The sequence below is a fragment of the Sipha flava genome, unplaced genomic scaffold, assembly GCF_003268045.1.
Source record: "Sipha flava isolate LNK unplaced genomic scaffold, YSA_version1 248_pilon_pilon, whole genome shotgun sequence".
Lineage (NCBI taxonomy): Eukaryota > Metazoa > Arthropoda > Insecta > Hemiptera > Aphididae > Sipha > Sipha flava.
Genome location: NW_020272897.1, coordinates 188,279 through 204,384, shown reverse-complemented (window position 1 = coordinate 204,384; position 16,106 = coordinate 188,279). Strand labels below are relative to the sequence as shown.

At 34.7% G+C, this 16,106-nt stretch overlaps 1 protein-coding gene across 3 annotated transcripts in view; it reads left to right on the top strand.

The window, feature by feature from the left end:
- The window catches only part of LOC112684313 (LIM domain transcription factor LMO4.1-like), a 62,083-nt gene that overhangs the window by 31,634 nt on the left and 14,343 nt on the right, over positions 1-16,106 (top strand). The gene's annotated exons all lie outside the window — the stretch shown is intronic.

Sequence of the window (16,106 nt, the reverse complement as noted above, 5' to 3'; positions counted from 1 at the left end):
AAATAGAAAAACTATCGTGAACTGAGGAGGGGTAGATGATGGTGATGGCGGGAGGTAAAGAGCAGAGATGAGAAAAAAATAGTCACATATGGGATGAACTGAAATGTGCGGGATGAGCGAGCGAGGAGTGTCAATAAATCACTCGAAGTTTGTTTTGTTCGTGACCGCCGACGCCGCTGTAGCACCGATCGGTTTTTCTATTATCATAATCGAGTTAAACTCCCGGAACCACCCCTGCCCATCTTCCACCGTAATAATGCGCCCCACCATATTATGACCGCGTGCAGTCGATCCATATGAATGAACCCACCACTGCCAAGCTTCAGGAACGGTCATTTGATATTGTTGCCACATTATCTAGATCACTCTCCACCCTAAAAAAAAATATCAGCTATGTGTAGTTCTATGTATATAATATTATTATAATAGATGACCGTCGTGCTATAGATCTGAAAGAATAATGATGTGTCTAACTTAATATTACGGATGCATTTGATGTAATAGTATCACGCCGCTCCGTTTCTCAGAAGTGATATTTATACGTTTTTACAAACAGAAAAACTTAAACTGACAATTTATCACTTATTTACATGATATATAAGTGTAAGGATAATAAATTCCCACTCAGTTAAAAAAAAAAAAATTATCATCATTATTACTATATTCCTATTAGTATTTAAAAAATAAATAATTAAATTATATTTGTTCATAATACTCGAACAGTTGCTCACTTAACGCGAAAATATTTAAAACCGATTCTTTATTAATTCCATAGCGGTTGCCCTCCACAAGCAATATAAAATAACTTTTAACGAAATAATTTTCATTTGTCGAAAACATTGTTTTCAAATAAAACGTAATTAGCTTATTCTACGTTATTCAGACCGTAGTGCGTTTTAATTAACTAGAGTTAATTGCTCAGCAGTCACTTACAAAAAGGGAATATAAAATACAATTTTTAAACATTCTGAATGAATCGCGCTGACATGCGTCCTATAAACGAACCGTAATAATTATTTACCGGTCCGTAAATCTAGTTTTCGTTCCGTCCAAAATACATATACGACGATGATGTGCTTCTTCTTGCATGTTCTTAACATAATGATATTATCGCACACGTGTACAAGGATGTTTGTTCCGGGAGGCAGGAGGGTTTGTCATAATGAATATAAGTGCCTTCTCCGTTTTCCTCGCCCGTTTTATCTTTTTCGACGCGTTAAACGAATAATACTTGCTACCGGTAACTAAAATAATGTTCAATGCAGTACTTAGAATTTGCATTTTTTGTACTACGCGGTAAATTTTGAATTAATATTAGCAATGTAATCCGCAATTAAAGTCTAATCATCTGAAAATCGATTTCCATATACCATAATATAATTGATGTAATTTTTTCTATGATTAGTATAAACCGATTATTGTTGTTCGTGCGAATAATTGATTGCGAGACACCTCAGCGAACGACATTTCACGACACACTTTGAAAATGTGTCATAACACACATTTCGCAATTAAATGCGTTTCTAGGCTTCAAATTTCAAACGGACGCCCGCCATTCGTGCTAGTCGTCGAACAGCCGTTATTTTCTATTAAAATACACGTCCGGCGTGCTTCTTCGCTCTCCGACCCAGGGACACTTTTATGACGGACGTGCGTAAGCGTACACGTGCACCGCAAAACAAACGGAATCGGAAGTAACCGGAGATTCGAGGCAAATAACGACGACGGTTGACTTCCTCTTCCCGTCGTGCCATGCCGTCCCCTGTCGCGAAAAACCGCATAATCATAAGCCGTCAAGTGAGACGATTAATATCTCCGACACGACATCGTGCACATAGTATACGCATACAGTATTTAAGGATAAACACGACGACAACGACAGTAACTCGCATCTCATCTTCTTCGACGCATATAAAATATATCTGTTTATATACGTATTATGTACGAAAGACGCGTGTATGAACAATAACGGTTTTATACGTATACCGGCGGTACAATGACGACAAAGTGCGTTTTCGCTAGCTTATCTAAACGCATTCCGCTACATTGGGCACAACGTGAGCGAGCGTATATACGTCAAATCATCCCCTCGTTGCGGTACGCCGTCGCCGTCGTCTTTATCCTTCTCGGGTCTAGTGACATAAATGAAAAATTCGACTCGATTACCCTTTTACACACACAAACACACACATACAAACCTACACCCATACACACACACACACACACAAACACACACATAAAAGATATTTAATTAAAAGCCCCTCGAGTTAAACATGCCGCTCTCTCCCGTATAATATATACATGTTTATGTGTATAAATAGATATTATACAAAAACGCCGTAATAAATTTTAATAATTACCACGGTGGAGCCTCCGCAATAATTATCGCTCGGCGGATTTTCGTGGTCTATACACACAACGCTGTTGTTATTATTATTATAATTTCGCTTCACATTTTTTTTTTTTTTTGTTATTATTTTTGTTTTTATTTTGTATTTTGTTGGTTTCTGTTTACGAGAGAGATTGTACGAGAGGGAAACCGCGGCACGAGCGCTTAACGTCCAAAAAGACGTCATTGTAGATAACGACCGTAGTCGTACGCCGTTTGTACAATATCATTATCGTTGTAGTACCATAATAATGTACCCTTCATTATATGTACATACACGTGCGCGTAAAATTCGTATCATTATAATATATGATGTACAGTTGAATTTAACCGCGGTTTATTCAATAACATTGTTACCGCGATCCGTTAAGTCAATCAGATTAGCTTTTATGTACGCCGATACGGAACAATGTGCGTGCGTATTATCATATCACCATGTACGGATAGAGGGGTTCCCGGATGAAATTCATCCAATGAATCGGATTTCATAATTTGATAAAAAAAAAAAAAATGTTCATGACCTCACCAAACAACAGCATGGCATGCAAAAATAAAAGTATAATATTTTTGTTTCCCCCGTTCGTTAAGTAGATTTAATATAGTTAACACGTAATGTTTTTCGCAATTTTTATAACTTTATATGTTTCGGATTACCTTATGTTTATAACAAACGCACGAAATTAAAAATAGTTATAAGTGGAGTATAATTTTCACGTATAGTACAAAATCATAATAAAAAACAAAACGAATACGTTAGAGATAATCATAAAACATATTACACGATAGTCGAATTTTGTTTTCCATTCATATAACTTATTTTTAGCGTGGTTACTATATTATACTAGACAATCAATTAACTATTATTTCTAACAAAAAAAAGTTGTCAACATAGACTTTATTTCAACTTAATCTTCCATGAACATTACGTAGTACGAAAAAGGGTGTAAGAATTCTTAGCAAGCCAAAAGAGTTTAAGATGCGTACACTTGTTGATATTGCTATCCAAATAAAAAGTTTCCGTAACCGGAAAAAAGCCGGTGTTCATTTAGGTGCTAACCGACTTTGCTAAAGTATGTTTAAAATTAATTTGATTATTAAATTAAGGTATGCGATGATATTGTAAAATAATCACTTGATTCGGTATAAAAAATAATCATACATATTTTTATACTTGACAATTGATTGCAATTTTGAGTTTTGATAACGGGCTGTAGTGGTTTGATACGATATCATATTAAGTGGTCAACGTGTTACGTATATAAATATATAAATATCAAAATACAAACAATATATTACCTAAAGAAACTTTGATTGTTTATTTTATGACAACGTGGGGTCGATTCGGATCGCTCCGTTTCAATTATCAAACGTTCTTCGTTTTAATCATTAGTCGAATGCATATATCTTATCGGTCTGTGTTTAAATCGATCTGCAACAGACACGAAAGCCGTGCGCATAATAACCGTAATAATTGTTGATGGAATATCTTTTGTAATGTTGTTAATTTCCTTAACCCATTGCTTACAGATTTAAAAGAGATAACTTCGCAGTAAACATAAAATCAAATATTCGTTTGGAAACTATTTAAGATATTTTCGGGATTGAATATAATATTTCAGTTTACTTTAAGCGAAGTGTCTCTACTGTATGAAAATTAAAAATTAAATTCGCGGAAAAAATTGTTTTTAAATAAACATTTTTTATTTTTAAAAATAATCCTAGCCGAAAAATACATTGCAATTAAAATGATTCGATGACCGAAGTGAATTCAGAAAAAAAATACTATCAGAAAGTTCGTACAATATTTTACCATATTAAATACTTCTTGTTAATAGTAATAATTTTATTTTACGATTCGGTTTGATTCGTTGGTGGTCAGCAGAATTGTTCACGTATGCTAAACTATATGTCAGCCGTTATTGAACGATCGTTATTACAACCGAGTTATATTATTTCCGTTGTTTTCACTTGTAAGTTCTTGCCGTAGGATATTCAATCTTACCGGATAGTATAGAATGTCGCATACACCGATAAAATCGTATTACATTATCATACAACTTGAGTTAAGGTAACACTTGAAATAATGCATATTTTTTCCGTAGTGGTCGAATCACACAACCATCGCAGAAGACCTTTTAATCACGCGTCTTCTGAATTTTATCAATTCGCTTCATATAACCTAATAATAAAATAATATAATCTAATAAAACATATTTATTGCTCAAGTGCTAGTTGACAGTATTTTTAATATAATTATTGTATAATTTTTTTTCTTAAATTTTAAAATATTGTATTAATCTATTTTCTATTGGGACATTAGTATACAGTTTTTTTTTTTTTTTTTTTTTTAATGTGCTTTATGCTTTCAGTGACATTAGTTTATTGTTATTGATATTGTTTAATACAATAGTCTTGCGCGTTTATATTCCGGTCAGATCTGCAACAGAAAACCGAGTTACGAATTCTTCTAGCCATGTCATTGTCGGTATCACCTAACTTATTTTAAAACAGTTATTATTGCTGTTTCACAGATATGCTCAGTTTATTGTTATTTTTATATAGCTAAGATTAACCGTTCCAGTTCTTCGTACTGATAATAATAACAAAAATCGTGGGTTTTTTTTACGTTGTTTTTAACAATATGCAGTGACACAATATTCGTACCTCGTCCATCAATAAATTACTAAAACAAATACTAGAAGGGGCAGTACGACACCACCTGCACTATCTGTACAACTATCAATCACGACCATGTAAACGAAATTTGTTTCATGAAATTTGGCCTGTAGTTTTTCTATCGAATTCGAATGAACGAAATCATCAGAAAAAATATCAACTTGAAGTGTTGAGGTAAAATTTTATTTCGCGAGCTGCTTTCTCTCAAAAAACATAACACGTGATAACGTTTGTTCGTATGAACTATATATTTTTTGCCCTCGCGTACTAAGTGTGTCAGCGCGAAGTTTCGCCCTAATTGTAGGTATTGGTTGAAAAAAATCGGAATTCTCGTACGAGAACGTTGGACTCAAGTGATTACCCGGTTCCGATCTTCGACTCCACGATCACTTACGTATTACAACGCACAGCCGCGGTGATAACACGCGGTACACCGTCGCGCTTGAATTTACACACGGTCGGACGGTGATCCTTCGTCCTGTCCCTACGTCGTCGTCTCGTCCCTCGGTTCCGAGATTCGAAGTAACGTTTTAATTATTCACGTTGGCGACGTAATGAATCGCGTGCGGGCTCTCGCTTAATCGGTTGTTGTGGTACGTTCCAAGAACGGACGATGGCCGTTTGCGCCGGACAGTTCACTAACTCATCCCGCGGCCGCGTTAACTCAATTATATCGCCCGCGCACCGCAGCTGACTGTTTCGCCCCGCGTGTGCCACACCGACACGGATGACTTTCGGACATGACCGACCCGTGTCCGTCCACCCGGGGCGGCAGGTAGCATCAACGTCGGTGGGCGGTGGAGGGATGTTGGCGGTACTAGTCGACAACTAAGTACGTGCGCATATATTATCAGGTACATTCAGCCGTGATTATCGTTCCGTCCGACCAACACCGTTTCCTACGGTTACAATGTTGTTTAACATTTTGCGTCCAGCACTGGGATATCGTAGTGTGGGGTTCGCTGAAATGCTGGTATATATTTTGTTATCTTTCCGAGCAGATACTTTGTGCCATGCGGAATTTGTGTGGTTCGATGTGCGATTTAATAGTTTTCGGCTTATTATATTTAAAAAAAAAGTGTTTTCATTTTTCCATTAGTTAACGAATGAATACACATTTTTTTTTTTCAAAACATTAAAAATGGTTAATTACGTTAATTAGAATAATATATATGAGTAAAATAAATATGTACATCGCAATGTAAGATATGTGTGTGCGTGGGCGCGCGTGTACGTGTGTGTGGAAAAATATACAATTTAACAATACTTCATGTACTAGGTATATTTTTATTAATTTATGTTTTCAACTGCCTTTTTTTTATTTATTTTTTTAAGTAAAAAAAAAAACTAGCTATTTTAGAATTGATATTTTGATTTCTTGTTTTTTATAAAATGTAATTTTAAATCCTTTTTGAAATAATTTAATTATACTTTTTTTTCCAAATGAATAGACCGAATAAAACAAAAAATATAATTGTTGTTATAGACTTTAATTAATCGGATGTGTCATAACCAACCGTTGATGTACAAAATAATATTGTATGATATGTCAATGCAACCGACAGTTCAAAAATTAATTATTAGTATTGTACAAAAATTAAATCGACGCTACAGTATAATAATACGGTTTAATAAATGATTACCAAAGCTCTCCAAATGTTTTAATTATATTTAGAGTAATAATAATAATAATAATAATAATAATAATAATAATAATAATAAACTGAAAAAACTATAAACGGCTCTACGAATAAGTTAATATCTACTTAACATTTTGTGATGAATAGGGAGAAAATTTAACATAAGTTACTCAACGTACAGCAACGTGGATATTCATTACATTTATTTTTATTATTTCAAAGATAATAATATATAAACATGCAATTTTGAGGTATATATAAGTATTAAAATTTTAAAATTTCAATTTGAATTTATTTATTAATCATATTACAGTATATTAATGTACTACATTATACTGTAATACTACAGAAATCAATGGTGTAGCTATCGTAATGCAAAGTGAGACAGTACCTCGAGGCCTTGGGATCCTTGAACAATTCTGAAACTACTTAATAAATAATTTTATATATATTATAAATAATACAATTTGTTAATTATAATTTTAAAGCACATAAAATACTATAAACTTGATACGTAATTTATAATAAAACTAATATTTTAAATAGAATAATTAATAACATTAATAATAAAATCTGATAATTATAGTTTCTATAGTAATAAACAGGATTTTCTTTTAATTTTTTATATTTATCAACAACTATCTTATTGTTATTTATTTATGATTTCATAGTAAATATTCAAATTAGACCGAATAATATTACATGTATAATTTATATTTTCATTTAAATATACTATTAGATAGGGAACCTAGATTTTTAGTGCTCCTGGGATTTATCTTATAGTTACGACATTGGTAGAAATTAAATTTCATTGTTCATAGTCGTCAACATTAGTGAAATTATATCCAACTGTACCATAACTCATATACTTAAAAGTGAAATAAAAAAACTCCTCATTAGCTAAGCCATGTCATCGCGTACAATTTTCAAATTATAAATAAAAAAAAATTGACTTATTTCATCAAAAAAAAATACGTAAACTTTAACTGGACAAATTGTATACATTTTTGAACAGTTTTCATTATTACAGAGAATAACGACGAAAAAAATCGAAATTTTAAATATTTTCTCAAGTACCATCTGAATTCGATTTCCGATCTTATAAGATACGGGGTTGAGAGTTTTGACGTCGATAAAATGACAATTCGGAAAGTTTTTACTAAAAAATAAAAAAGCTCACCGATATCGGCCATTACACAATCCTCGAATTCTTTGCAGAATGCAAAAATTATCTGAAAATAAAATAAAATAATGTAAAATATATGATTATATATACGTAATTATTTTTGTACGGGGTGAAATCTACTGTTGCCCCCGAGCGCCAGTGGTGCTTAACGCAGTTTCAACTATTATACACAACATATAATATAATATATAATCATTAATGTAATGAAACATTTACACGATTCGTCTGATACATGTTTTGTCAAACTACTATATTACGTAAAATAATAATAATTATCGAGAGCAAACATTATTATAAAAGATTTCTAGTACTCGTGGATCCGTAAACTCGCTTTTCTATAATATTATGAAATATTATTCCGTACGACTACAGTATGTGCATCAACGTATCAATCGACAGTATCCCATCGAAGTGTTCACGAAATCGGTTTATATTGGTTTTGGTGGAAGTATGGAAATAAAAATAAACTCGTGCGGAAACGTAAAATATAAGAATAATCAAGCGTAATTTTACGTTTTCGATTTCACCAACTGAACTTATATCGTGACGGTGATATAGTCTGCGACGTTTAGCATTCAAACTGTCCGGAATCCAATATCGAGTTATCGGTAGTCATCGTTTCGTCGGAAGACTTTTTCGCATTTTTGTTTAAACACCAGTAGCGAGCCATCGTAGTGACGTATTTCGTTTGGATACGTATCCTAAGGTAACAATAATGTATATATACAGTATAGGAGAGTAAGACGGTCTGTCGATCGTTACGACGCAGAAGTTTATCATTTTACGACTGTCGGAGGGATGATGGTCGTGGTGGTTCTCAATCGTTCCCCGGGGCGCGTTTACCGGGCGTCGTCGTCATCGGTCGTGTTTGTGGTGAAAACATCGCGTTCCACCCAGCTAATAACGAAAGAAGCCGCGTACAATACTATTACGACGGTGACGATGCGCATACGTGGCGTCAAACAGCCCCTGAAGGTATTGAGTGACGTGGCGCACGGTTTTTTAAAAGTTTAAAAATTTAAATTTTAAATTAAATTTCACTATTACCTCCGCGTGAAACAATCGGGTTCCGCGTCCCTTTGGTGACGCCCGGGCATAAACGTTACAACTCGCTGGTGCAAATCGCATATACCATCGCCCGTTAAACTTTGCGCGGGTAAATAATAGTTCTCTTATGCTCGATTAGCGATGTTATCAGTCGTACGTGTGTTCGCGGGGTAGGTACAGCGGCCAGGCCGAAAAAAACGACATTGAAAAATATTTTCTCCGCGCACACTTTGTTTACATCATATAATATATTATGGGTGTATGTGTGTGTGTGTAAGTAATCAAGTATCACCGCAACAAAAGGTTTCGTTTTACTTATTTCTTTCGGCGCTTTTTTACTTTTCCCCAAGTGTTTACTTATATAGCGACGTAACCAGTCGTTCAAGACAAACGACCGTTTTTTCACCCTCATCGTCATCCCTCTCGTCGTCCACCCACAGTCTTCCTTGTTTTATTTTTTTTATTTTATTTTTTATTTTTTCTGGTCGTTTTCTCGCAATCTCGACTCGTCGAGTTAATTCACCAAAGAAATCTAATTACCTGTTAAAGTTCCGGTCTATGTTGTTTTTCCCCTCCTTTGGTCGTTTCGTTGATTATATTATTATTTTGTATTTTTTTTTTTTAACGAGTAAACAACGGCGTTTTTTCATTTTTTATTTATTTTACCAAATAATTACGTAATAACTTGGAAAAGAGCATTATTACTGAAAAACAAGTACGTTTATACATGTATATTTTACGAATAAAACGAAATTTTTTTTATATTGTTTTAACAACAGATTGTAAAAATTAAACGAACAACTTTTTTTAATTAATTTTTCAGGCTTAATAATAACCACTCTACACTGAAGTTAAATTAGGAATATTTTCTCGACACACTTTTTACTTGTTATATTTTTTTAACTTTCTGAATGGTATGTATCGCGCATTTCATTTTCTTGTAAATTGCATTTATATTCTACTGTTTAAAAAAGTTCTGATGAATTGAATTATTTTTGTGCCTTTTGAAACTATTTATGAAGATATTTTTGAACTAAGATCTAAGAATATTTTTGTTTTCGTTCGTCAAACATTTAGTAATTGACGATCACGTACTTCATGTAGAGTATAAATTTGTTTAGTGTACTATATTATGTATTCTAATGTGATACACGCGAACAGTGTACAAGTGTAACGGGCAAAGGGATTATTGACATTTTACGCCGTATAATGCCAAGAATTCAGTGTGTACAAACTGCTCCACACCGTGATTTCGCCTCCTCGGCAGTCGAGGTCGGCTGTCACTCGCTCGCCACCGCGCCCTCATGCCACGGAGACACACGGGTGCGTGGCGCGGCAGTGGCACTCGATTAGAGGACGGGAGCGCTGTGAAGGGCTGCCGGATTGTGAACGATGAATTTCGGAATTTACTCTCCGACATTAATAACGCTTTTGAACACGGTCAAGTAAATCCCGGGCACACATAACTTTGTTGTTTAGCAATCTCTCCGCGGGAGAAACCCCGGGGAACACGGTGGTAGTAGCGGCAAACTTCATGCGCACGCACACGCAAAATTGAACCGACATAAACATGCCGCCAAGGATTGTTATAATATTAGCCACGACAACAGAGAAGCGTCTTCAGATGTACGTACCAAACCGCCCGGGGCCGGTTGCGAGGGATTTAGGGGCATGTGTCATCGTCGCAACCGGTCAGATTGATTTCCTCAGATCTACTGCATGCAAACAAGCGGTGCCAACGCATCTTACCGAGTGTGCCCTGTACGGCCCTCTCAAGACGGTCGGAAAAGCGGTGCCGAACGATCGAAGTTATGGTAAATATTGCAGTGCACCGTTGTCCAACGTGCGGGGTGAGCCGCTCGGAATCGGCCGCAATATTGTGTAAATGTATAATGTAATGCGAACAACGACGGATAGATATATTCGTGCGACGGGTCTTCGTCTCGTCTGCGCAACCCTCTCCGAACAAGATAAAAAAAAAAACCAACGGCCGTATAACGTTATCGGTTATCGGTCAACTTTCTTTGCACTACACGTGATGTTCGGCGTTGCATATATTATTCCGTTCGCGTTACAACGTTATCGTTTCGTTCGGAAAACAGACCATATACTATTATGTACGCGTATACACACACTCACACACACATACAGTGCGTATGTGTCGGAATCGGCGGTAAACGTCACACGAAACGGATTTTATTTAACCTATTATAATTATACATGAAATTGAACTAGTCCGAGAAGCTCACGATATAGTTCCGTATAAAAGTTTGAACATAAGAAGAATGAAGAATGTGTTACTATATATGTATATATAGTATATACTATATAAGTATATATAATGTGTTACTAATACTCTTGCGTTAAGTGTCTGAAAATTCAAAGTGAAAACTTTTTTGAATTGTGTTTACTAGTCCAGTCAAGGAAGAAGAGAGGTTACCAGAATATTATTAAGCACTTATGAAAAATAAACGGAATATTTTGTATAGAATTTCGATTCTTATATAATATTAAGGTGAAGTATATAGGCGCTCATTTCAGTAATCGTTTACTATCTCGATATATATCTCGATTCAAGAACTAGACATTGCCTTATGACTATGAATTTTATCTGTTAACAATAACCATATACCCTTACTTTTATTTTTTTACTTTATTATTTATTTAATTATTTACATTTTATATTTATATATTTTTAATTGTAGTTATTTTATTTTATTTTACATCCATGTTATGATTTGTGATTTGTGATTTATATTGTGGCCTTAACTGTGTTGATTTGTGTACCAGCCATACGAAATAAATAAATAAAACATCGATATTATTTGTTTATTTTCCATAAATACTACAATGGTCCGATATTTACATATACATACACAAATAACAATAAAATATAAAAGATTTATGAGGGAGATACCGAACAATAATAATAAGAAAAAATAAAAAAAACTCATTTATGAAAGTTTTTAAGGATAGTTAACGGTGGGATCTTCATTTACAAGACGCATAAGATGATAAACCGGGTAGCTTAAAACACAGTTGAATGGAGAAAAAATGAATAAAGAAGAGAGGGGGGAGTGTTCCCTGTAAGCGAAAGAGGGACATTAAAATTGATTTACAAAAAGAGCATAGGACAGTCGATTGAACGTTGATAATTTCATCAATCGCCATCAATATTAAACGACACTTGGTGTCTGGTGAACGAAAGGGTGAGTGTTAAGTGACGATTGTGTCGTGTATATAGAATGTATGTTGTACAATATTATAATCATTTATTGTCGGTCGGAGAAAGGTTTTCGAAAAACCTATCAACACGTGAAGCGAGTATAACTGCAAAGTGCGTACCTTGTGTGCTCGCCGTGAAACATATAATATACTAATAATCAGCAGAAAAATACTCTCCTACTGGTGATGGGTTTTTTGTTTAGTTACAACATATGAGATACATTCGTGTTGAAAAAGAAAAATAACGTGACAATAGCCGAAAAGATGTCAGGGAGAAACGATAATCATCAAGATTTGTTCGAAGAGTTAAATGGGCACGCGCGCCCACACACACACACACATCCATCCATACATACACACCATACACATAAACTTGCATACACACACACACACACACACATGTACACAAATTTCTCTCTGTTTTACACTCGCTCTCGCCGTTCGCTCGACAGAACGGAGGTGGGTCGTCTCCGTTTACAACGCTAATTAAAACATTTTTGAACCTTTAACAACACACCGGCGGCGGTGCATATATTTCCTTTGTGCTTATAATCGCATACATATACCTGTAATACGTATGTATATATATATATATATTTTATACGTATAAACACTGGGCGCACTTACCTCATCCTCTTTACCTATACAAGCACACCGTGCTTGCAGTGTGCGAGAGACTGGTAAGTAAAACATACACACACGCGAGCGCGCGCACGTTTTGTTATTATTTTCCACCGCGGCGAAAACTTAACTCGGCTTTATCTAATAAACTAATAATCCACGGTACCCCGCCACCGCCGGCTCCTCGTCGCGCCAAATCCCTCCAAGTCGTCGTAAAGTTCCATCACTTTCGAAAACATTTTATCCGAACGTACGGTCGGTGTGCGCGAGTGCGCGCGTGTGTATGTACACATAGGTACCTACCTACCTACTCATGCGCGAGCGTATTATAATAATATAGTTTTAATTAATCACGCTAACGACCGGATGAGCCGGTACGTGTAGATTTACGCGTGTGTGCATATAAACTGTGCAAATTCGCCGGTATATTATCACTGTACATAATAATAATAATATTAATATAAAAGAGAGGATAAGAGAGATATGAGTGCAGTGAGTGGTGTTTAGATATCGTTCCAAAACAGTGGGCGTGATTTAATTTTCGTAGTTGAACCTGAGAGAAATTCGACCTCGTCGTGAAATCATGAACGATATATTACGAACGAACCGGAACGCCGCCGCTCAAGTGTCGTTCGCTCGCTCTTGTACATACCAATAAGATGTACACTCACACGCCCGTCCTTCTCGCGACAATCAACCATGAGTGGCGGATCAACTCATCTATAAATGTTTGTTCACTTCACCGCGCGCAATCTTTTGAAAATCATCGTACTGCCATGTTATACGAAATTACCGTCACGGGAATATGAGGATGTAAAAGTTAGAACACACAAATAATATTTTACATTTATATAAATTTTCACAAAATATTATAATATAACGCACGGCAATACCCGATTTCCCATAACTCGACTACCTGATTAATATTATATATTCTATCGACCACTTGAAATACACCGCATTTATGTACTTAGGTGAATGTTTTGTAGTCGCCATAACTTATCATTTATTTTCACTGGGTCTGTGGTTAGGTCAACTTAAAACCACCCTAATTTAACGATCGTTACTTCAAAAAATAATAGATTTAACGGTAAATATACCGTGAGAGTGTTTTCTTCCATCGTTTGATCATTGCTGCGAACACCGAATATAGCTTTTATGAATTGTAACGATCTTATTATTATTATTATTATTATTATTGCCATAAAATAAAATATTAATTTTTATTTTTAAATAAGAACTTAAAAAAAAGTTTTTCTACCGAATATAATTATTGACAAGCTTTTAAAATATTTCGTTTGTACTATAATTCAGTTTGTATCCTACATAAAAAACCAATCGTAGTCTTCCAATCTATACAGAATTTAGATGAATGATCGTAGATACATTTAATTTCAACGATTGAAAATTTTGATCGTTGAGTAGTTTCGCTGTAATAATTGTGTTAATCATTATTTCCAGTTTTACGATAGATTTTTCAAATCGTACTACGAGCTTAAATTACTGCAATATACGCTATATATATATATATAAATCTAGCAAAGCATTATTACGCGTAAAACCTACTCGTGAATAATAAATAGATTGATTAAACAAATTACGAGTACGTATGATTATTTTAAGCAAATTAAAAATGTCTTCGCGGAGCGAACATAATGACTGGCATCATCTTTACGACCGTCGATTGACAACGTTCCTTCTCATATGATATATGTTGACAGTGACGGGCAGTCACGCCCGTCCAACACCTCTCATCCGTACCACATCTATAATAATAATATTGTAGTTATCGACTTGATAAATTGGTCCGTCAACGCATGACTGAAAAACAAAAAAAAAAAAAAAAACGTGAATTCGATAACAATAATACATTATTATTATTTATTATTACGTGACTATTCTATTTATTCGCTCGCTCGTTCCGTACTTGTCGGTTTTCGTCGCATTCCGTTACACGATATATTATAATATAAGCATACACACACACACATATCGTTTAACATAAAATGATTTATCAAAACGTGCGATAATAATAATAATGCAACGCGATATAACGCGCAGACAACACTGTCGGCTTTTGATTGATTCTGCCGGAAATGTCGGACAGACCGTGTGTGGATTTATGGAAAAAAAAAAAAGTTCACTCAATAACACGCATTGCGGGTCAAGTGAAAAATGACCACCGTATTTAACCACATCATGGCAACCGTCTGCTGTGCATAAATCATCAACATGCGACGTGGACGAGTCACATTGTAAACCGGGTATGGAGATGAGGGAAGGGACAGTCGTGGTACACCTGTGCATCACGTTTGTTATTCTTGCAGTAAAGGTCGAAAAAAACTAGATGAGAAACGATTACGTACGACGAAAACATCGAAGGCAATAAAAAAAAAATACGAGTAAAATTATGCACTACACCGTTTGCGATTGATATGTATACGAGAAAATCTTTTTTAATAACAATAGAATTGGAACCGATATAAATTTAATACAATATGATTATGAGTGACGTGCTGCACACACGCGTTTTTTCGGTTCATTTATTGATGGTTTTCGAACGTGATGAATCGTGTATTCGATTCGTTTGATTTCGAAATGACCAAGTCTACGATTAGGAAGCTTCAAACTGATTACGTATTAGCTATCGTTTTGGTTAATGACTGTGTAGTGGTGTATCCAGGATTCATTTAACGGGGATGTTTTAAAATTTAATCAACTCATGGTAAGTGTGTGCATAATAGTTTTTATTCTTCCACGTGCGGTAAACACAATAAATCGCTTACGAGTTTCAGCATTATTTTTTATTTAACTACTGCGAGACCAAGCAAATTAAAAATATGTTCTCTACCGGAAATTATTATTTGCTAGATTAAATAATACTTGTCGACAAATAAAATTATTTTCATTTTTAAAATAAACGTTTAGAATGGTTTTGTCAACATGTAACGAAGCAGACTCGCGCTGTAATTTGTTTACCAATGTGATTCGATTATTTCATAAATCACATTTAGGGGATTTTTGATTTTTAACTCAAAACTCAAATCTGTTTTACATGTGTAAACAATATTTTGAGAAAAACTTTTGCATTTGTAAATGTCAATGCAAATTTAACATTTGAAAGATGTCTTGGCGCAAATCGCATCTATTAAAAAAATAAAAATACACCAGAGTACAGTCACCTAATTTGTCACAGTTATCGCACATCGTATTTTTCATAATAAGAAAAATATAATTTCCCTTCTCCATTACGACAAAGTTTTTTTTTTTTTTTACATCCCCTTACTATATTTGTGTTTTGATATTCCGAACAGGGCTTTTA